Source organism: Meriones unguiculatus, chromosome 12 (genome assembly GCF_030254825.1).
Source record: "Meriones unguiculatus strain TT.TT164.6M chromosome 12, Bangor_MerUng_6.1, whole genome shotgun sequence".
Lineage (NCBI taxonomy): Eukaryota > Metazoa > Chordata > Mammalia > Rodentia > Muridae > Meriones > Meriones unguiculatus.
Genome location: NC_083360.1, coordinates 63017555 through 63041806, shown reverse-complemented (window position 1 = coordinate 63041806; position 24252 = coordinate 63017555). Strand labels below are relative to the sequence as shown.

General features: G+C 40.5%; 1 protein-coding gene and 1 pseudogene across 1 annotated transcript in view; one reads left to right on the top strand and one right to left on the bottom strand.

Moving 5' to 3' along the window:
• Ccdc171 (coiled-coil domain containing 171) overlaps positions 1-24252 on the bottom strand; it is a 324843-nt gene that overhangs the window by 142695 nt on the left and 157896 nt on the right. The window lies entirely within an intron of this gene.
• LOC132646895 (small nucleolar RNA SNORA48) lies at positions 22594-22723 on the top strand (annotated as a pseudogene).

The following is a 24252-nucleotide window of genomic DNA, read 5'->3' as shown; positions in this document are numbered from 1 at the left end:
AGGAAGCCTGTGTGTATATTGCTTGTCTTGTTAAAATCAAAAGTGTGTATGGAACTTTCTCTGTTCGTGTAGCTAGAAGTAAAATGTTGATTCCAAGAAGATGCAAAACAGCAATGTGACTACACAAAACTTCTAGCATAAAGCCAGCGGTGTCCCGGGTAAAGAATGCCCTATCAGCCTAGAGAGTGTCGATCACAGCTGATGTGCAATGTGTGACAGGCAAAGGAATATTCATCACTGGAAGGCCTCTGCAACTGCAGAGTGGTTTAAAACCTCAGCATCATAAAGGACATCCTGACAAATTTCCACACTTGGCAATTTACTCTGAAACTTATATGTCTCCGAAAAGCTAACTTACAAAATCACTTTCTAGGCTGATTTTAATACTGAATCCTCAAAAAAAGAAATGAGTGTTAATTAAATATTAAAAATAGTAGTGTCACTTGAGACAAAGTGGTATATTCACACATATATGATTGTACTGCTATTTTATATAGAAAACATTGACTATACATACTACTAGCCAAAATAAAGTTATCTGCCCAGCTATAACCATAAAAAGCAGGTTTTTCCAAATCTCTCTTAACTTATATTTAATACATGCAGTAATATTTTAAAGTAATTATTTATCCATAAATATCTAAATAAAAACACATATAGAAAATTCTTCCCTTTCTTTGCCTTCTTAAAATTATAGCTGACTATATTTTAAACACATGTATGATATATACATTGCATATACACATTAAATGCATGCATTAAAATGAGATGTACACATCAAAATCATCATAAAAGCACTCCTTTTTTCAGTATTTTCAACATAATATGTATAAACTTAATGTAGCTGAAAGTACATTTACACATTGCCAACCTCAACTTTTACCACTTTACATTCCTGTGTAGGACATCATAACAATAGTAATGAAAACTCATTTTAGAGTCTCCAACTGCACAATAGTTTAGTAAACAATTACAAAGCTTTTTCATAATACCTGTTCTGTACTCTTTAACATATTTTTAGAAAATTCCCTACATTTGCACTGTATTTTCTGAACATAAAAGATACAATAATAATTTCTTTCACTGTTCAAAGCTCAAGGCATTGAAAAGTCATATTCACTGAATAACTACTTGGTGTTCAAATTGCTGCGATCTCGATGCAAAAGATTAATCAGCAGTTCCTCAAGGAGTAAGACCATGATGAAATGTGCCTGAACTTCCAAATAAAACTTGAGGAAGTTAATTAAGTTTTTCCTAGAAATAGAGAAGTATAATTATTTTAAATATGTAGCTCCACATAAGGGTAAAATTACCTCTAAGATGAATTAAATGTTGTCATTTAATGTTAGAATTATGAACATATATTTGAATAATTACCCAAGAGTCTAAGTACTTAAATTTATACCCATTCCATTAAAAATGTGATATTCTAAATTTATAATAATGGACTACAATTAAATGAAGTATTCCTGAGACAAAACTATCATGGAAGCTGGGCACTGTGGTGAAGACTTGTAATTCTAGAACTCTGGAGACTGACACATAAGGGACCCTGCAAATTCACGCCAGCCCTGGCTAGATAGTAAGTTTTAGGCTAGCCTGGTCTTCAGAGTAAGACTGTCTCAAAACTAAATAAATAAACAAATAAAACAAAAAAATTGATGAGTCTTAAATTAATGACAACTAAGAGAATTATATTCAGGTAATGATTAATTTTTTAATTTATTTTTATTAATTAGTTTATTTATTTTGTATCCTAGCTGTGGCCCCCTCCCTTATCCCCTCCCAATCCCAACCTCCCTCCCTCATCTCCTCCCTGCCCCTCCCCAAGTCCACTGATAGGGAAGGTCCTCCCCCCTTTCCATCTGACACTTGCCTATCAGGTCTCATCAGGACTGGCTGCATTGTCTTCTTCTGTGGCCTGGTAAGGCTGCTCCCCCTTCAGGGGGAGGTGATCAAAGAGCCAGCCACTCAGTTCATGTCAGAGGCAGTCCCTGTTCCCCTTACTGGGATCCCTCCCCACTTGGACACTGAGCTGCCATGGGCTACATCTGTGCAGGGGTTCTAGGTTATCTCCATGCATGGTCCTTGGTTGGAGTATCAGTCTCAGAAAAGACCCCTGTGCCCAGATTTTTTTGTTTCTGTTGTTCTGGTGGAGCTCCTGTCCTCTCCAGGTCTTTCATCTCCTCCGTCTTTCATAAGATTCCCTGCTCTCTGCCCAAAGTTTGGCTCTTAGTCTCAGCATCTGCTTTGATACCCTGCTGGGTAGTGTCTTTCAGAGGCCCTCTGTGGTAGGCTCCTGTCCTGTTCCCTATTTTCTCCCTCTTCTGATGTCTATCCCATTTGCCTTTCTGAATGAGAATTGAGCATCTTACCCAGGGTCCTCCTTCTTGCTTAGCTTTCTTAGGTGTACAGATTTTAGCATGATTATCCTATATTATGTGTCTAATATCCACTTATAAGTAAGTGATTAATTTTATATTAACCCATTAACTTAATTTGTAGTGGTTCCTAATTTAAAACTGGGCTCATCAAAACACTAAAATAAACACATGCAAATATGGCCCAGCGATTAAGACACAACTTTTGCGGAGGAACCAGGTTTGAGTCCCAGCACCCACATGATGACTGACAGCCAGATGTCTGTTATGGCGGTCCTGGGGAGATCCAACACCTCCTCTGGCCTCTGCGGGTACCAGGTGCACATGCAGTCCACAGATATGCATGCAGTCAAACACCTACATATATAAAGTAACAAAATCTTAAAACATGAAAGTGTCTCCATAATCAACTGTAGACTATCTAAATTAAACCATATAATTTCAGTCACTTTTGAGTTCATTCAAAATAAATAATTTTATGACAAAGAAAAATACTACCATCTTCTTTGATAAACATCTCTGTGCTCAGTTCCACACTCTGCAACCTGGGGTAAGTTACATGTGTTTTTGTTTTTTATCGTAAAGTATTGATGATACTATTTTTCCCAAAATTATTTTGAAGATTAAATGAGATATTACCTGAAAATTACTTAGCATAATTAAATCTTAGCTATTTGTATGCAATGTTAAGAACAGCTGCTAACAGAATTTACGTGGTCTCTGAAGCCTTGATCTCAAAGTTTTAAGTTTATAAAGAGTTCCTACTATAGTTGAAAATAAAACAAACCGCTGAGCAAATGCAAGATAATGGAAGTTACTAAAATTACATATTCATAATACATAAAATATGTTAGCAAATTAATTCTATTAATCACTCTTTAAAGAAAATAAAAGAAAAATCAAATTCAATCTTATACATTATAAGTGGCAATATGTTATATCAATATCACTTGCAGAAACTTGGAAACTCTGGTGTTCAGACAGAAATGTATAGTTCCAATGGAAATGCAACTTCATTAAAAGATGGTTGGCACTCAGAGGTCAAATGCCTGCCTCAGCTAAGTCAGTCAAATTGAACGAAGGAACTGAGAAGTAGGCAGAAACAAGTAAAAGCCCACCATGGACCCATTTGACTCATTACATTTCACAATCAAAGGTTTAAAAGGTGAAAATCCTTATAGGTCCCAGGGAAAGCTGATTAGACATAGCCCAAGGGACATTCTTATGGGTGAAACTTCTCTACAAAAAGCAGGCCAAACATGAGAAACGCAGGCAGAGGACAAAATAAGAAGCCGAAGTCCAAGTACCCTAACAACCCTTAACTGGAGAGGGCTTGAGTACAGAAAAGAGAGGCTGAGAGAGGAGGTGGGAGTGCAAGCAGAGACAAGCCAGCCACAGAAGGCCTATATGCTGATATTCAGACTGCCAGGAAAATAGGATTTCAAACATGTTTAAAAGCAGTTTTGTAGGCATATTGATTACTTTCACACATTTCCAGGTAAAGTGGTTACTTTGTAGTTGACTCAATAGTATAACAAAGATCTCTCAGGAATCAGGATTTTATAAAAACCTTCTCCTTTTCTGAGAGAAAATCAGAAAACAAGGCTCAAACCTAACTGGGACACACTATATACAGGTATGTCTGTGTAACCTGTAACTATTTATATAAGAATCCCATTTTTCTTCCAAAGCCTAAGTCAATAAATCTTTTCTTCTGCACTATAGATTCCAAGGTCATGGTCAAAGATGTTTATTAGTATAATTACAATGTATAAATAATACCACTAAGCCTTCAGCTCCGGGTTTCATAAGTTAATAGAAATAGGAGATTAAGGAAAATGCCAAATATCTTTCAATTCTCAGACACTGCAGCATTCCTAGAGGGCTCTCTCTTTCTGCACAGTCTTCCAGTTGTGCTTACAGTTGGCCTTCAACTAAATTGAAGTTGCTAAAAATACTTGCCAAATATGGTTTCCCGATTTAAAAAATTAAGATATTTCCCCTTTTCCTTAATTTAAAACTATACTAAATCATTCTATTATGGTATCATTTAATATGTAAACTGTATTGCTCTACATAAAGTATATTTTAAAATAATTAAAAATTTTTAAATATGAAAATATAGCAAAAAGCAAAGGTAGAAAACAACAAAACTGTGAAACGTTTTAAAAGAACTCACTAATATAATGAATCCTAAATGTTAAAGGCCTTCCTCACCAGGATCTCTGTCCCATTTTAAGCACTCAAGACTATACAATTCTTCAACAGAGTCTGATATCTGCCTTGTACAAACTGTGAACATGTACAATGGCAACAGGCTTGACTTGGCTTCCCATCCACACTGGCTTCATGTGTGAATACTAGTAATGAGCAGAGAATCCAAACTTCAAAGAAAAAAAGAAACTGAACTTGTGGTCTAGGCCTGGGCACACTGTACCCATGAGAAAGAGAATGATGTGGGATGAGAAGGTGTATCTCCTGGCACCTGAACTTTATTTATTTTATTAATTACAATGTATTCACTTTGTAGGCCCTTCTCTCTTCCCCTCCCAATCCCAACGTACCTCCCTCATCTCCTCCTCCATGACCCTCTCCAAGTCCACTGATAGGGGAGGTCTCCTCTCCTTCCATCTAACCCTAGCCTATCACGTCTCATCAGGACTGGCTGCATTGTCTTCCTCTGTGGCCTGGTAAGGCTGTTCCCCCTCAGGGGGAAGTGATCAAAGAGCCAGCCACTCAGTTCATGTCAGAGGCAGTCCCTGTTCCCCTTACTAGGGGCCTCACTTGGACACTGTGCAGCCATGGGCTACATCTGTGCAGGGGTTCTAGGTTATCTCCATGCATGGTCCTTGGTTGGAGTATCATTCTCAGAAAAGATCCCTGGGGCCAGATTTCTTGGTTCTGTTGCTCTTCTTGTGGAGTTCCTGTCCTCTCCAGGTCTTTCTATCTTCCCTTCTTTCAAAAGATTCCCTGCACTCTGCCCAAAGTTTGGCTCTGAGTCTCAGCAACTGCTTTGGTACCCTGCTGGGTAGTGTCTTTCAGAGGCCCTCTGTGGTAGGCTCCTTTCCTGTTCCCTGTTTTCTCCCTCTTCTGATGTCTATCCCATTTGCCTTTCTAAATGAGGATTGATCATCTTACCCAGGGTCCTCCTTCTTGCTTAGCTTCTTTAGGTGTACAGATTTTACAATGATTATCCTATATTATATGTCTAGTATCCACTTATAAGTGAGTATATACCATATGTGTCTTTCTGCTTCTGGGTTACCTAACTTAGGATGATCTTTTCTATTTTCCACCATTTGCCTGCAAATTTTATGATTTTCTTGTTTTTAATTGCTGAGTACCATTGTGTAAATGTACCACAATTTCTGTATCCATTATTCAGTTGAGGGACATCTAGGTTGTGTCCAGATTCTGGTTATTATGAATAATGCTGCTATGAACATAGTTGAACAAATGTCCTTGTTGTGTACTTGAGCATCTTTTGGATATATGCCCAGGAGTGGTATAGCTGGATCTTGAGGTAGCACTATTCCTAATTGTCTCAGAAAGCGCCAGATTGATTTCCAGAGTAGTTGTACAAGCTTATAATCCCACCAGCAGTGGAGGAGGGTTCCCCTTTCTCCACGTCCTCTCCAGCATGTATTGTCACTTGAGTTTTTTATCTTAGCCATTCTGATGGGTGTAAGGTAAAATCTCAGGGTCATTTTAATTTGTATTTCCTTGATAACTAAGGACACTAAACATTTCTTTAAGTGTTTGTCTGCCATTCCACCTAAACTTTCATTCACTGAGAGCCTTACAACCACCAGATACGACTGGCCTATCCAGACAGCTACGTGGGGCTTTTGGTTGTTTTTTAATGTGTTTTCCTTTTAATGAGCAGCAAACAGTAACACAGAACTCAGAAGATAAATACCCTGTTTGCTTTCTCACTGAAATAACATAAATTCTGATGTCGTTGAGACCCTTTATGAAACCTTTGTTAGTTACCGCCTATCTGGCATGTCTGTGGCTAAATCTCAACAGGTACCCTAGAGTTACTGTGTCTTTCATGTCTTGCCCCTTAGAACAACAAAGCCACTCTCTTACAAGAATGTTAGCTTAAACTAGATCTTCCCCTGATGCCTCAGTAACTTATGAAATGTGAACAGTGTCCAACAGCCTTCCAGCTAGGCTCTCTCACTGTGAGTCTTGCCGCTGCTTCAGAAGGGCTTATGTAGCAAACTGCAGTATGTAAGGTGCCAGTCCTCAGCCAAGGAACACAGGCTACAAGTGCTACCCTTCTGACCTCTGGGCCTGTTGTAGTCCCGCTAGTTCAGTAGTCTGTCTCTTTTTGTTTAATTTGCTATCACCATGACATGGAGTTCCTATCTTAATATCCATCACATGAATCTCTTTTAGAGTAAGTTTTGAAATGAATTATCACCAAAGAAAAAAATATGTTGTAGACAGACTTAAAACACTTTATATTTTAAGTTTTAGACCTTAATATAGTAAGTCACTTTCACATCCTCTTATTTATCCAAACCCAAATCTTCCAATCTTTCTTCTTGTCTGTACATTTAGTACATTTTAGTACATTTCAGGATGTACTTTCACTTCAGGCATAGTTCTGTGCTGTTAATTTCTTCATACTGCAGTTGATCACAGTATTCCTTCGGGTGATCATGAATCCTGTTCTGACTAGGCATGTTACAGTCCACACATCTAAATGCATATTCCTATTCTGATGTTTACTAGCAAGGAGAACTTGGTCACATTACTAACATCCCTGTCTCATTTCCTAATCTATAAAAGAAAATTATTTTGCCTATATGGTCTATCTGTGTAAATAATATAAATATTAATAGATTTGAGGTATCCATCAGAAAGCAGACACTTGGTAAACAAAAATGGTTCCCATTGTTTGTCACATGAAATCTGATCTTTAGTCCCATAATTCTCCTTGCAGAGCCAACGCTCTACATAGCAGGGAACAGTTCCCAGTTTCTCCTGGACACCAATTGAGAGAAGACAGTTTACCAGTATACTAAGGATCCATAAACCTGTGTGGCCAAAATACACTAATTGTCTTACCTATCTGTGATTTTTTTTAGGCTTTTTCCGTTTTATTTTTAATTTTTATTTATTATAATTTATTCATTTTGTATCCCAGCTGTAGCTCCCTCTCTCCAGAGGTCCTGAGTTCAATTCCCATCAACCACATGTGGCCCATAACCATCTGTAATGGGATCTGATTGGCCTCTTCTAGTGTACATAAAGACAGAGTGCTCATTTACATAAAATGAATAAATAAATCTTTAACAAAAAAAAGAGTTCAAGGACCTATTTGTGAATTTAAAAAAAGAAAAACATCATTGTTTTTCTAGCAACCTATTGATTTTTACAAATAATATTTGGGCTTCTGTTGCTCTCTCCATTTCTAAGGCCCTCTCATCTGCATTTCATTTACTTATGCAAATGTTTGTGTCTCTGAGTTCTGGAATAGCTGTTTTTAAAGTCTTCTAAAAATTAATCTTCTTTTATAGTTTCTACATGTAAAACAAGACTATCTAATAAACAGAAACCTGTTAACAACCCTCCCATAAACTCACACCTGCTGTTTATGCTCTCTGGTTGTAAGATACTCCTGACCAGTCTCCATGAGTTCCTAGCAAGGGTAAGCTTTCTCCCATTCCTGTTTTCCTCACTTCAGCTTTATGCTTGGGCCTTCCAAACATAGCTGATCTTTCTTTCATGCCCTCAAGACCTTTTTCACACTACTATGACCACAAACTATGTATCTCCTCACTCAAATTTATGAGCATCTCAAACTAAAATGAAACTCGTAGCCAATTTAAAATCAATTGTAACCATTTGCACAGACCCAATGTCCCCTTCTGTTCTCCATGAACATGCACACATGGCACACACACAAATCATTAAAATTTTTTAATTAAATAAACATCTGTGTTCAGCAACTAATTCAAGAAAGTCTTAAGTCTAGTTCAAGGTACCACTTCCTCTGGTACCAAACTGTCTTCAAACTGGAGTATATGTTGAAGATTTATACAAAAAGAGGAAACTTCATATCTAAAAGTATAAGCCAGCAGTAAATCAAGATACAAGGGGGGAATGAATAGAAAGACTGTACTCAGAATGCCCAGACACCTCTTTGTCATTCCCTCCCTCAGTGAGAACCTACTGCAAACACATAAACTTGTGGGAGAGTTGTGGCTTTTCTCCACAAACCAAACCCAAACCAAACAGAAATTGGAAGAGTTCTGCAAGGGCCAAATAAGCAACTATCGATGAAGAGGAGACTTGCACACTCATTAGGAGTCACCTGCAGCTTACAAGCAAACTCACAGCAAACCAATCAGTCACCAATACTTGCCGACATACAAAGCACCCCTAATTAGCTTTTCTTTTCCTTCATCCTTAAATGTGAATGTCCGAACAAAGATTTCCACAAATCTGATGAAAGCATTTGTTCCAGTTACTATAACTACATAACACATTGCTCCAAAATGTAATGGTGTCAAACTACTGTTTGTTAGGGTCGTGTATGTCCTATCCATCAGAACACGTGGCACAGCATACAGACCGCTATACTCTGCTCCACGGTACATGCATCTTGGCTGAATGTTCATTCACACATCTGGCTGTTGTTGGTAGCTTGTCACATTAGACCTTAGCTAGGCTATTAGCTGAACACATGTATTCATAGTTCACTGTGTGATTCAAGCATTCTCAGAGAAAAATAGCTACGTTCCAACAAAGAAGAGAAAGACGAGAAGAAAGAGAAGAATGGAAAAGGACGAAGGAGCCCAAATAGTGAAAATATGAATTAAGCTTTTCAGGATGAATTCTCAAAAGTCATGCTGTTTTTCATTAAAATCCACACAAATTTAAAGAAAGGGAAGTAGACTCTGTCACTAAAGAAAGATGCAAGATTCTGGAAGCTCTCTAAGACCACAAATATTGCAGTGGCTCGATTTTTTTTGGAATTAAATCAATAGATCAATAGAAACAAATGGGAAAGATGACAAAGATATAAGCAGCTCAAAAGAGTATTCAGGGAACTAAAGGAACTATAAGCTTTTCTTTATTGTTTGTTAAACACTGCCTCAGTTAGGGTTTCATTGCCATGAAGAGACATCATGACCACAGCAACTCTTATAAATGACAACATTTAATTGGGACTGGTTTACAGTTTCAGAGGCTTAATCGATGATCATCATGGCAGGAAGTAGGGCAGCATACAGGCTGTCATAGTGCTGGAGAAAGAGCAGTGAGTTCTACACCTTGACCCTCAAGCAGCAAAAGGAGACTGTCCCACTAAGCATGACTTGAGCATATAAGACCTCAAAGACCACCTCCAAAGTGACACACTTCCTTCAACAAGGCCACACCCACTCCAATAAGGCCACACCTAACAGTGCCACTTCCTATAGGCCAAGCATTCAAACACAAGTCGATGGGAGGCATACCTATTCAAACCACTGCAAACACAGAGTCGCAGACTATGACTTAAGTAGAAACAAACATTTTTAAAGATACTATGCAAAATACCAACAGATTAAAAGATGGCAACCAATATAAAACATGTCAGTAGAAATTCTGAAGAGAAATGAATATAAAACAAAAGAAATCTAAAACAAAAGAACTGAATGTATATTCATAAAGACATACAAGAGCCACAGCAGACCAAGTGCTCAAACATATGTGCCTTTAGGGAACATTTCATACTTATACCATGATATTATCTTATATTTTTTACATGTGAGATAATTATGCAAATTACATAGAATGCAAGGCCCTACTTACAGTGGTTACATCATTAACAAGACTCAAGATCTTTCTGAGATTTCAGAGGGATGACAGCCACCTTGCCTTTACCTAACCAAAGAAATGGTCTCTTAATTCATGGTAGGATGACTGATCAGCCTGATGCCAAATCTCTTTACTCCTTGTCTATACTTTTAGTTATCAATAATATAATTGGTATTTTTAAGGAAAAAGGCTTTAGTAATCTGAATTCTGAAAACATGGCACACTGGAAGTTGTATTTCTAATAGCATGAACTAGAAAAGCACTCTCTGAAATTCAGGCATAGAAGGGGAAGCAACACTCAATTTAATTCTTTTTCTGTTTTCATACCAAAAAAGCAATTTGAGAGAGTTGAGTGGAACAGAGAAAAAAATCAAAATCATTCAATATATTTAATTAGTATTATTTCTCTAATAAACAGATCACTATCATTCAAGTCCGAATATCCCAGAGAAAAAGAAAAATTTTATAATGCAGCTAGCCTGCAGTCTCAAAGCCATATACATAATGATGCTCTCTGAACAGTGCTCTGAGCCACGCTGGAATCCTAGCAATGATTTGACCACTCAGAGGAAATAGCATCAGAGAAAAAGTACATTGGAAGGAACCATTCTTTTTAGTGAACTTTTAATTAAAATATAATTACATCACTCCCCCTTCCCTGTCCTTCCTCCAACCTCTCCTATGTCCATGTCCTCTTCTTCAAACCTCTCCATGCTGGTTAAAAACCACAGGAAATGCTGGTCTCCTTGGTTTGCCTGTGGTGTATATGCAAGATTAGAGTCTCACAACAGCGTAATGCAGCCATGACCATTCAGGCCTTTACAGCCATTGAAACAGGACAGTCTCCCCAAGCATGGGAGCTAAAATATTATGCTCAGGATGCGAGGCTAAGCACTGCACTCAGGGTCAGCCGCTTTCGACCCAGAGAAGAGCATGTCTGATTGCATGCAGGTTGATGCCCCAGGTCCCACCTGTGAGAAAAAGGTATCGGACGGGTCTAATTCTCTTTGGGTGATGACACCTAAATGAACATCGGTACAAAGTCCCAATTTATTTCTAATATCAGAGATCAGACCTCTACTCTTGCCTGATGCATCTAAAACAAAAAGGGGGAACTGTAGAGAGCTGCGTAATGCTGTGCCTTAAAGATGGAGCTGGTTTCTGCCTTTCACCTTCCCGATGGTGAGTGCTCTCTGTCACAAACAACTCCATATTTGGCTAAGGCTGAGGATCTGGCTTGCTTCCGTGTATGAGAACCTATCTGCATTGCCCACGTGGCACGCTGGGGTTGGCTACCCAGAGGCTATTTAAGCTGTGGGCTGGTTTTTCCCAGGGTCAGAAGATTGTTCAAGGTTCCTGAATAAACTGCATTGAAAAAAACAAAAACAAAAACAAAAACAAAAAACAAAAAACAAAAAAACACAGGAAAGTAAAAAGTAGTGACCATGAGGGCCACTAAAGAAAGGAATGGCAGATTCCAGTGATGAAAGGATGAAATGGGAAAAATAGAGGGAGGGCTCTAATTTGAGAGGGAGAGGAATGTCAATATGGAAAAAAATGGGTAAGGAAAGACAAATAATACCAAGGATATTTAATAAAGTCTCAAGAGATCATGTTATTTATTATTTCATAAAATTATACATAATACATATATGTATATACATATATATTTTAATGAAGTTATGCCACTTTGGTTGAACTGCTCTCCACCAGGGCCAAAGACCAACAACTCCCACACACACAACAGAGGCATGAGAAACCTCTGTACAAGTTTTTCAGAGTAGTCTACGTGACTTCCAAAATAATACAGAATATTGCCGTTGCACTTGCTTGCCTCTCATTGGTTTAGGTAATCCTCTGTTGCTGAAGATACCACACACTTTGAACACAGGACTCAGAAGAGTCAAGCTGGATCTAACCTGAAAGCCTCCTTCCTGCAGTACAGCTTTCATGGTACTTTCAGAAAAGTACTGTATAAGTTGCCAAGGAAGGGAAGCAACTAGCCCTCCTACCAAGCCACTGAATTATTACAACGACCAGCAGGGCAAGATATCCCTAAAGATGCAGCTGTGGCACTCAGACCTTCATGATAATCAACAGATGTCTAATTGCACTTCAGACATACTCAACGGGAGGTAAATCATCTCTGGTACTGGAGACCTAGCCAACTCCCCAGGGTGAGTGAGGTCATAGACCTAAGAAGAGATCATTGTACTCGACCAGCATAATTCCTAGCTGCATTCTAAAACTTATCCTTATGCCCAGAAATAATGTAGTTCTCAACCCTCAACAACGAAGTACCTCTTTACAGAAAACTACAAGTCATAATGCATGGATTAGTGGGTTGTGTGGAGATCAGCACCAACAGAAACAGCTACAAGAGAACTCATCCACCTAAATCTCAGGGAACATCATGGCAGAGGGGCGCAGAAAGACTATAGAAAGAGTTACACTAATCAAAGTACTAAGATCAGTTTAATATAGAAAACAGTAAAGGATTCATAAAAAGAGTACCAAGTCACACATGCAACACTGTCAAGATTTTTTGTGAAGGGCTGATATAAGAAATAAACCAGTTTCCTGCATAAAATCAGATTTTTTTGTGTAACAGAAGGTGTATCTTAATTACAGAAAAAGAAAAGTACTGTAATAGTCACACTTTTTATCTAAACCTTCACTAAGACAGGCTCTAAAGATCTAGATGAGACGATGTGAATCAAAGTGCCTGCCACCGCCTGGGGACAACTGTTGTAAGTGACTAATAGAAAACTGGACATACGAGCTGGAAAAACGGACTAGGATTAAAAGCACTTTTCGCTCTTGCAGCAGACCTTGTTTCGGCTCCCAGAATCCACATGCTGACTCACACTCATCACTAACTCTAGGGGACCCATGCCCTCCTCTGGCCTCCACTGGCACCAAGTACGTAGGTAGGGCACATGCGTACATACAGGCACAACAATCCTACACCTAAAAAGTATATATAACAAAGACAAAGGGCTAACATATGGCACATAACAGGTTTCCAACAGCAAACATCTGCACATATGTATATTTATAAATGATACAAATCTACTGATTTAAAAGTCTATGTAAGCACAGTATATAATTTATGGTGTCATCTATAGTATGTAAAATACATTATAAAATGTAAATTTGTAGAGCATAGCTGTATCTACTTACAACTGTATGTATGCATGTATAGAATGATATAGATTGTGTGTGTGTGTGTGTGTGTGTGTGTGTGTATACATGATTTGAAAACTGAAAAGCCAGTTTGTTGAGCTGGCTCTATACCTCAGGAGTACAGCTCCTGCCTGACAGGCATGAGGCCTGGGGTCCACAGCCCAGCAGAAGAAAGGGGGTGGGAGCCGTGGTCTCATAGTTTTTCCTCATTAACAAAGTGACACTTTTGATTATGAGTTGTGCAATTGCTTGTGAAGCTCAGCAGTAACTACTCTGCTATTCGTGCTGGTTAACTATGCAATGCCTGGGAGGGTCAGCGCTCCTGGACAAGGGATTAGGAGGGTTGATCGAGAGAAGCATGTTCACTGCTGTTAGGTTTTCTGTACAGGGGCAACATCCGAGAAGTGACACACCATGAGGAATTCTCCTTATTAAATCAGGCAAATATTCTGATAACGTGCAAAATATGTTATGTTTATTGAGTTTCCCTTCAAATAAGTGTAAAGTGTTTCTCAATTTTTTTCAAACGGAAAATATGAAGGTCTCCTGTATTAACAAATCAGAGTTATATTTTTTGTTTTCAAGACAGGGTTTCTCTGTGTAGCCTTGGCTGTCATGGACTCGCTTTGTAGACCAGGCTGGCCTCAAACTCACAGAGATCCGCCTGCTTCTGCCTCCCTGAGTGCTGGGATTACAGTCATGCGCCAGTACAACAGGCTCAGAATTATAATTTTTCAGCTTAAAAACTCCTTAAAGGTATGAAGAGTGAAAGAGAATTTAGCTTGTCAAGCAATGCAGCCAAAGTGTTTAACTTTATATAAGGCAATATCATCAAGTACAAAGTCCAGTTCTGTGAAGTTTTTTTTTGTTTGTTTGTTTTACTTATGCAGCTACAACACTTATCTGAGTGTGTTGTGACTGCCAACTAATAGAATGCAAAGTCTTTGTATTGTGTTGATCTGAGTGTACGTGCTCAATGGCACTAGTTCTCTCTTCTCAAAAAACCCTAATATAGCAACTACATAAAAATGGGTGAACAAAAGAAAGTGTAGGGAAAACACAGTGCTCTTTTTTTATGATTAATGCAAAATGAGGCAACATGATTTTCTGATGTGGCACATTGAGTCTGATGTACTGTTTCCAGTATTGTAATAATAATACTTAATGTTAATATATAGAATTAGGGGCGGGGCAAGATGGCGGCGATCAGTGTGCATTGTTACTGAGAGCCAAAGGACTGGAAACTTCGAAATTGTTGAGTAGAAGGACATCTGAAGCCGGAAAATTGACGTTGTGGCACCCGGAGGGGGGGGGCAGCACAGGAGCAGAGAACTCTTTGATTCAGGTCAGACACAGACTCGCTGGGATTGGAGAGGGGCACTTTCCTTCGGGCCTCCCTCCCCCTCGGAGTAGCGAGCCCCAGCGCCAGGGCCAGCGCTGCCTGAGAACTGAGACAGCAGAGGCGGGAATACCAGCACTGCAGCTCAGCAGACAGCCTAACCCGCCTGCGGAGCCCGAGATCCACGGTAAAAGGCTGCCTGGGTCCCAGCCCAAGACTGGCCGGCTGTACGGACTCCAGAGCCCGACTATGCTGTACGGGACGACGCTTAGTACCTCAGTGGCGGGCTCAGTCCCTCAGTGGAGGGCTTAGTCCCTCAGTGGCGGGCTCAGTCCCTCAGTGGCGGGCTTAGTCCCTCAGTGGCGGGCTTAGTCCCTCAGTGGCGGGCTCAGGGCTGTGCAGTGCACGCTGTGGCTGACCACCCAAGCGCACCAAGCACCCAACCACCCAAGCGCACCAAGCACCGAACCACTGTACTGGCCACACAGGACTTCCTGGCAGGCACCTGGACACCCCACTTCTGTACCCGCAGCTGGACTCCTGGGTACAGGGGCTACAACACCACTAAGCTGTTTGAGTGCACTTTTGGCTTGGCAGGCCCAAATCAGCCAGTAGAGAACAGGAGGAACCCCAGTGCTTTACGATTTGACCTGCTAGAGAGTGAGTGTGCCCCCTAGTGCCTGCAGAACCCCAGATCCAGGGTGCTTCTAAGTTACAGCCAGACATCAGAAATCTCCTACCCACACATCCACTGCAACAGAGAGTAAGTATCCTGGGACAGAGAAACCCCGGCTCTGTGGCGCCACTAGTGGAGTTTAGGCAAATAACTCCTGGAGCTCAGTTAGAGACAAATATCAGTAGCCTGTAGACCACTGACAGGCTACTGTCAGGAAAATTTGTTCACAGGATCTTAACTGGCACATGCCATAACTTCAGCGCCCATGACGCCTTCTGTGAACACAAGGCGCCCTTCCCTCACACTGAAGGCCTCTACATTCTCTAGCACCCTGTCCCTCAAGGCAAACTTCCACGCACACGCACACATGCACCCTTGTCCTTCTGTACCAGCAGACTTCTCTCCCACAGGTACAGCTGAAGCACTAACACCACGCTGAAACCATTGGACCTCTCTCATCTCCCTGAGGAATTCTCCAAACACCAGAGAAAGATGGTACCAATCTGTTCTGCAGAATCCAAGAACAAACAGTGAATGTTACAAATAAAGAAATGGCCAGGTCAGCAAAAAAACACACCCAACAAAAACCAGGAAATCATGACCTCACCAGCAACCTCAAAAATCAATGGATACTCCAATTCTTCAGAAATACAAGAAAATGACCTTAAAGACATGCTTATCCAGTTATTAGAGACACATAAAGAGGAAACAAACAAATCTCTCAGAGAAACAGCCATGCAAATGGAGGGACAAAAAGAGGCGAAATTAGTGGCATATAGAGAAGGAACTAACAAAAAAATAAGAGGCCATCATACAGAGACAAGAAGCCACATTCAAACAGATGAAGGAAATGGTACAAGATATAAAAATAGAATTAGAATCAATAAAGAAAACACAAACAGAGAAAACCCTGGAGCTGGAGAACTTAGAGAAAAGATCAGGAACCACAAAGTTAAGCATCACCAACAGAATACAAGAGATGGAAGAGAGAATCTCTGGTGTTGAAGATACGCTTGCAGAAATTGATACTTCTCTCAAAGAAAAAGTAAAATCAGAAAAGTCCCAAATGCAAAACATCCAAGAAATCAAAGACTCCATGAAAAGATTAAATTTAAAAATAGGAATTGATGAAAAAGAAGACTACAGTCTCCAAGGACAAGAAAATATCTTCAAGAAAATCATAGAAGAAAATTTCCCCAACTTAAAGAAAAAGATGTCCATAAACATACAAGAGGCCTACAGAACACCAAACAGACTAGACCAGAAAAGAAAATCCACACGTCACATCATTGTCAAAACATTAAATATACAGAACAAAGAAAATATATTAAAAGCAACAAGGAAAAAAGGCCAAGTAACAGATAAAGGTAGACCTTTCAGAATCACACCAGACTTCTCATTAGAAACTATGAAAGCCAGAAGGGCCTGGGCAGGTGTCAGACTATAAGAGACCACAGATGTCAACCCAGACTACTATACCCAGCAAAGCGTTCAATCAACATAGATGGAGAAAATAAAATATTATATGACAAAACTAAATTTAAGCAATATCTACACAGTAAACCAGCCCTACAGAAGATACTAGAAGGAAAACAACTATACCCAAGAAAACTTATAGGATACAGATAAATTACAAAAATTAAAAGAAAATAAGCAATGAAACACAGTAAGACCACCAACACCACAATAAAAGGAACTAACATTTATTGGTCACTATTGTCTATCAACATCAATGGACTCAACTCTCCAATAAAAAGACACAGACTATCAGAATGAGTGCGAAAACAGGATCCAACATTCTGCTGCATCCAAGAAACACACCTATGCAACAAAGATAAACACTACCTCAGAGTGAAGGGCTGGAAAAATGTTTTCTAAGCCAATGGACCCAGAAAACAAGCTACGGTAGCAAACCTATTATCTAATAAAATAGACTTTCAACCAAAATTAATCAAAAAAGATGAGGAGGGGCACTATATTCTCATCAAAGGAAAAATCTATCAAGAGGACATCACAGTTCTGAACATCTATGCCCCAAATACAAAAGTGCCTACATTCATAAAGGAAACGTTATTCAAGCTTAAATCACACATCAATCCCAACACCTTAATAGTGGGAGACTTAAACACCCCACTCTCACCAAGGGACAGATCATCTAGATAGAAGCCAAATAGGGAAATAAAGGCACTTACAGAGGCCCTAATTCAAATGAACCAAATAGATGTCTACAGAACTTTTCACTCAAACTCCAAAGAGTATACCTTCTTTTCAGCACCTCATGAAACCTTCTCCAAAATAGAGTTGGTCACAAAGCAAGCTTCAACAGATACAGGAAGATTGAAATAATCCCCTGTATTCTATCTGACCACCATGGACTAAAGATGGACTTCAACAACAATAGAAATAACATAAAGTCTACAGTCACATGGAAACTGAACAACTTGCTACTCGATGACAGCTGGGTTAAGGAAGTAATAAAAAAAGAAATTAAAGACTTCCTGGAATTCAATGAAAATGAAAATACAACATACCCAAATTTATGAGCAGTGCTCAGATGAAAATTCATAACACTAAATGCCTTCAAGAAAAATTTGTAAAATCTCATACAAGCAACTTAATAGCCCAACTGTAAGCCCTAGGGAAAAAAAAAAAAAGAAGCAGATACACCCAAGAGGAGTAGACCGCTGGAAATAATCAAATTCAGGGCTAAAATCAATCAATTAGAAACAAATAAAACTATTCAAAGAATCAGTGATTCCAAGAGCTGGTTCTTTGAGAAAATCAACAAGATAGACAAACCTTTAGCCAAACTAACTAAAAGGCAGAGAGAAACTATCCAAATCAGCAAAATCATAAATGAAAATGGGGACATAACTACAGACACCAAAAAAATCCAAACAATCATCAGGTCGTACTACAAAAGCCTATATGGCACAAAATTTGAAAATCTAAAAGAAATGGACAATTTCCTAGATAGATTGCATCTACCAAAATTAAGTCAAGCTCAGGTAGAAAGATTGAATAGCCCTATATCCCCTAAGGAAATAGAAGCAGCCATCAACAGTCTCCCTTCTAAAAAAAAGTCCTGGGCCAGATGGTTTCAGTGCAGAACTCTACCAGATCTTCAAGGAAGTGCTATTTCCAATTCTCTTCAAAGTATTCCATAAAATAGAAACAGAAGCAACTTTACCAAACTCATTCTATGAAGCTACAGTCACCTTGACATCAAAACCACACAAAGACCCCCCCCCAAAAAAAAAAGAACTTCATGTAGCCCATGGCAGTTCAGTGTCCAAGTGGGTTACATAGTAATGGGAAGAGGGACTGCCTCTGACATAATCTGATTGGACTGCTCATTGATCACCCCCACCCCCTGAAGGGGGAGAGCAGCCTTACCAGGCCACAGAAGATGACAATGCAGCCACTTCTGATGAGAACTGATAGTCTAAGATCAGAAAGGAGAGGAAGACCTCCCCTATCAGTGGACTTGGGGAAGGGCATGCATGCAGAAAGGGGAGGAAGGATGGGATCGGGAGGGGAGGAGGGAGAGGCTTATGGGGGATACAAAATGAATAAAGTGTAATTAATAATAATAATAAAAAATTCAAAAAAAGTCAAGTGAGGAGGGTGATATGGTTCCAGCTACCCTTTTAAAGCAGTCACTCTGTAGCTTCTGTAGAGAATTAGCAGCACAGCAAGAAAGCCATGGTCACTCACCATCCAATCAAGAACTGAGAGACAAGAGTGACATGAGTGGGAGCAGGAGAAGAGGCTCTATCCAGCTCAGAGGTGGACTAAGAACTTGATGACTGGTGGAATTAATGGTTACTTTTCTTTAAGTGCCTTAAAATCTTACAAAATTGACCTGGGGAAGAAAGTGTTTACTTTGACTCCACAGTTTGGGAGCCAGATCCATCAAGGCAGAGAAGTCACTGTGGCAGAGTTTGATACGTCTGAGCCCATTGTACCCATAATAAAAAATAAATAAATAAAAGAACTTCAGACCTAACTCTCTTATGAACATTGATGCAAAAATACTCATAAAATACTTGCAAACTGAATCCAAGAACACATAAAAGATATAATTCACCATGACCAAGTAGGCTTCATCCCAGGCATGCAAGGATAGTTCAATATACAGAAATCCATCAATGTCATCCACCATATAAACAAACTGAAGGAGAAAAACCACATGATCATCTCCTTAGATGCCAAAAAAGCAGTTGACAAAGTCTAACATCCATTCATGTTTAAAGTCTTGGAGAGAGCAGGAATACAAGGTACATACCTAAATATAGTAAAGGCAATATACAGCAAGCCTATCACCAACACCAAACTCAATGAAGAGAAACTTAAATCAATCCCACTGAAATCAGGGACAAGTAAAGGCTGCCCACTCTCTCCATATCTAATCAACATAGTACTGGAAGTCCTAGCTAGAGCAATAAGACAAGTAAAGGAGATCAAGGGGATACAAATCAGAAAGGAAGAGGTCAAAGTGTCACTATTTGCAGATGATATGATAGTATACATGAGTGACCCCAAAAATTCAACCAGAGAACTGCTTCAGCTGATAAACAGCTTTAGCAAAGTAGCTGGATACAATATCAACTCAAAAAAATCAGAAGCCCTCCAGTATACCAAAGACAAAAGGGCCGAGAAAGAAACCATGGAAATGACACTCTTCACAATATCCACCAATAACATAAAGTACCTTGGGGTGACTTTAACCATGCAGGTGAAAGACCTGTTTGAAAACAACTTCAAGTCTCTGAAGAAAGAAATTGAAGAAGATATCGGAAGATGGAAAGATCTCCTGTGCTCATGGATTGGTAGGATTAACATAGTGAAAATGGCCATCCTGCCAAAAGCAATCTACAGATTCAATGAAATGCCCATCAAAGTACCAACACAATTCTTTACAGACCTTGAAAGAAAAATTCTCAACTTCATATGGAGAAACAAAAAACCCAGAATTTCCTAAACAATCCTGTACAACAACAGATCATCTGGAGGTATCTCCATCCCTGATCTCAAGCTGTTCTACAGATCAATAATAATAAACACGGCATGGTATTGGCATAAAAGCTGAAAAGTAGATCAATGGAACTGAATAGCAGCCCCCGAAATAAACCCAAACATCTATGAATACTTGATTTTCTACAAAGAAGCCAAAACCATTCAATGGAAAAAAGACAGCATCTTCAACAAATGGTGCTGGTCCAACTGGGTGTCTACATGCAGAAAAATGAAAATAGATCCATATTTATCACCCTGCACAAAACTAAAGTCCAAGTGGATCAAAGACCTCAACATAAAACTAGACACACTAAATCAGAAGTAAAGTGGGGAAGAGCTTGGAATTCATTGGCACAGGAGACAACTTCCTGAACAGAACACCAACAGCACAGGCTCTAAGAGCAACAATTGACAAATGAAACCTCATGAAACTGAAAAGCTTCTGTAAAGCAAAAGACATTGTCATTATAACAAAAGGACAGCCTACAGACTGGGAAAGATCTTCATTAACCATGCAGGTGAAAGACCTGTTTGAAAACAACTTCAAGTCTCTGAAGAAAGAAATTGAAGAAGATATCGGAAGATGGAAAGATCTCCCGTGCTCATGGATTGGTAGGATTAACATAGTGAAAATGGCCATCCTGCCAAAAGCAATCTACAGATTGCTGACAGAGGGCTAATGTCCAGAATATATAAAGAACTAAAGAAATTAAAAAGCAATAAATAAAGCAATCCAATTAAAAAATGGGATAAGGAGCTAAAGAGAAAATTCTCTGTAGAGGAATATAGAATGGCAGAGAAACACCTAAAGAGATGCTCAATGTCCTTAGCCATCAGAGAGATGCAAATCAAAATGACCCTGAGATTCCACCTTACACCCGTCAGAATGGCAAAGGTTTAAAACTCAAATGACAACACATGCTGGAGAGGTTGTGGAGAAAGGGGAACCCTCTTACATTGCTGGTGGGAATGTAAAGTTGTACAACAACTTTGGAAATCAATCTGGCGCTTTCTCAGACAATTAGGAATAGCGTTTCCTCAAGACCCAGCTATACCACTCCTAGGCATATATCCAAAAGTTGCCCAAGTACACAGGACATTTGCTCAACCATGTTTGTAGCAGCTTTATTCTTAATAGCCAGAATAAAGCTGGAATCAACACAGATGTCCATCAATGGAGGAATGGATACAGAAATTGTGGTACTTTTACACAATGGAATACTACTCAATTAAAAACAAGGAAATCATGAAATTTGCAGGCAAATGATGGGATCTAGTAAAGATCACCCTGAGTAAGGTATCCCAGGAGCAGAAAGACACACATGGTTTATACTCACTTATATAATCCTGTAATATAGGATAAATATACTAAAATATGAGCAACTAAAGAAGATAAACAAGAAAGAGGACCCGGAGTAAGATAATCAATCTTCGCTTACAAAGACAAATGGGATGGACATGGAAAGTAGGAGAAAACAAGAAACAGGATAGGAGCCTACCACAGAGGGCCTCTGAAAGACTCTACCTAGCAGCATATCAAAGCAGATGATGAGACTCATAACCAAACCTTCGGCAGAGTGCAGGGAATCATATGATAAAAGGGGGAGTTAGTATGACCGGGAGAGGACAGGAACTCCACAAGGACAAAATATAACAGGGCATGGGGATCCTCTATGAGACTGTTTCTCCAACCAAGGACCATGTATGGATATAACCTAGAACCCCTGTTCGAATGGTAGCTCAGTATCCAAGTGGGTTGTCCTAAAAAGGGGAACAGGAACTATTTCTGACATGAACTCAAGGACTGGCTCCTTTACCTTTCCCCACCCCCGAGGGAGGAACAGCCTTGCTAGGCCACAGAGGAGGACATTGCAGCCAGTCCTGAAGATACCTGATAAGATGGAAGGGGAAGAGGACCTCCTCTAGCAGTGGACTTGGAAAGGGACAGAGAGGAGATGAGGGAGGGAGGGTGGGACTGGGAGGGAATGAGGGAAGGGGCTATGGCTGAGATACAAAGTAAATAACCTGTGATTAATATTAAAAAAAGAAAAATTTTAAAAAAGAAAACCTTTAATAAATGTCAGCTGCATGACTAGATAAAAAAAAATGTATGGAATTAGATCTGTGCACTTACTCGTCTGAAGAATAATATTAGACCAAAAAAAAAAAAAAAAAACTGGCAATGGGCAAAAAGACACCTTGTTGTTGGTGGCATTCTTATATCAGTCAGGGACAGAGCAGATGGCAGTCCCACCTTGATGCCTGGCTTGGTGGCCAAAGCTGAGCTATGCCTAGGACTCATAGAAATCAAATGAAGTCCAGACAGTGCAGTGCAAGAGGAAGAAGGCAGAGACCTGCAGACTGCCATTATACCCACAGACTTCCTCTCCTGCACATGCACAGGAAGACCAAAGATACCCATTTACCACCACACCATGCATCACGGATAGAGGATGTTGCCCAGGGTCCTGCTGGCTCCTTGGCCAGCCTGCAGCTGGAGCCACCACAATATAGTAGTCAGATGGGAGAGAAAACGAAGTGGAACAGCTTGAGCACTATAAAGACGGAACTGAAGACTCAAGGATGGAGAGGCCATAGCCTGCTGTGAGGGACCAGCCCTGCCACCTGGAGCCATGGTGAGGCCCCTGCAAGCCATGTCTGAGTCTGTGCCTACACAGTGGCAGGGATCAGTGTCTATGTCTGTGGCTCACATCACTAGAGAACATGGGGATGTCCCTGGCCAGGGCAACCGCTGGGGACCATGTGAATATCCAGGGGCTGTACAGAACTGGTCCCAGACCTCACTGGAGGCAGCCCTCTGGAGAACTGGCCCCTCTCTCACCAGTGGCAACACTCTGGAGATCTGGCCCTGTGCCTCACCCAGCAGCTCAGTGAGTTGCAGTGTTGGGGTGTGGGTGAGCCAGCCCCAAGGACATATGTGTGAGAGAACTGATCCTGCCACTCATCTGATGTGGGGTGGCACAGCCAAAGAAGTGATGCCCTCCCCAACCCCATCTCTTACCACCTACAGTAGAACTGGCCCTGAGGTCATGAGAGCAAGTGAGCCGCCCCTGTCCCTTGCCCGCTGCAGCCCTCTGGAGAACTCATCTGGCATGAGGTGGCGTAGATGCAGGAGTGATACCCTCCCCTTCCCTGCCTTGCCACTTACAGTAGCCTGGAAAGCTGGCCCTGGTGTCATGAGAGCGGAAGAGCTATCCCTGACCCCTCAACTGGATGTAGCACTCGGGAGAGTGGGCCCTGAACCTTGCCTTGGCAATACTGTGTTGCTGGCCTTGATGGCAAGAGCAGTGAGCCAGTCCCAAGGATGTAAGAACAGGAGAGCTATCCCAGCCCCTCACAGACTGCAGCATTTGGAAGAGTGCAGCCCTTGAAGAGTGCGGCCAAGAGTGAACCTGGATTGGGCAACACAGTGGAGTTGGCTGTAGAGGTATGAGTAAGTACCCATGAGCCACCCCGGCGGGTATGAGAGCAGGAGAGCTGACCCTGCGCCTGCCAAGGTGGCTTTGGGTGGCCTAGCCAGAGCTTGCTGGAAAGCTTGCCCTGGTAGTGTGGATCAGGGAGAGCCAGCAGGCTGACCAGATTAGCCCAGGCCCAGATCCAGAGCTCTCACTTGGCCCACCCAAAAATCTGTATCATCTGCAAATGAGTGGGATTCATGAAATGGCCAGTTGTCCTGTTCCAAAGCTGAGGACTCCATGACACAGGGCAACAACGCCCAGGTGAGGATCAAATATTGATGGTTTCGCAGAAGCCAGAGATCTCAAACAGACCAATTACTTGTTGCAATGAATATTTCAAGTGAAGATATGTGG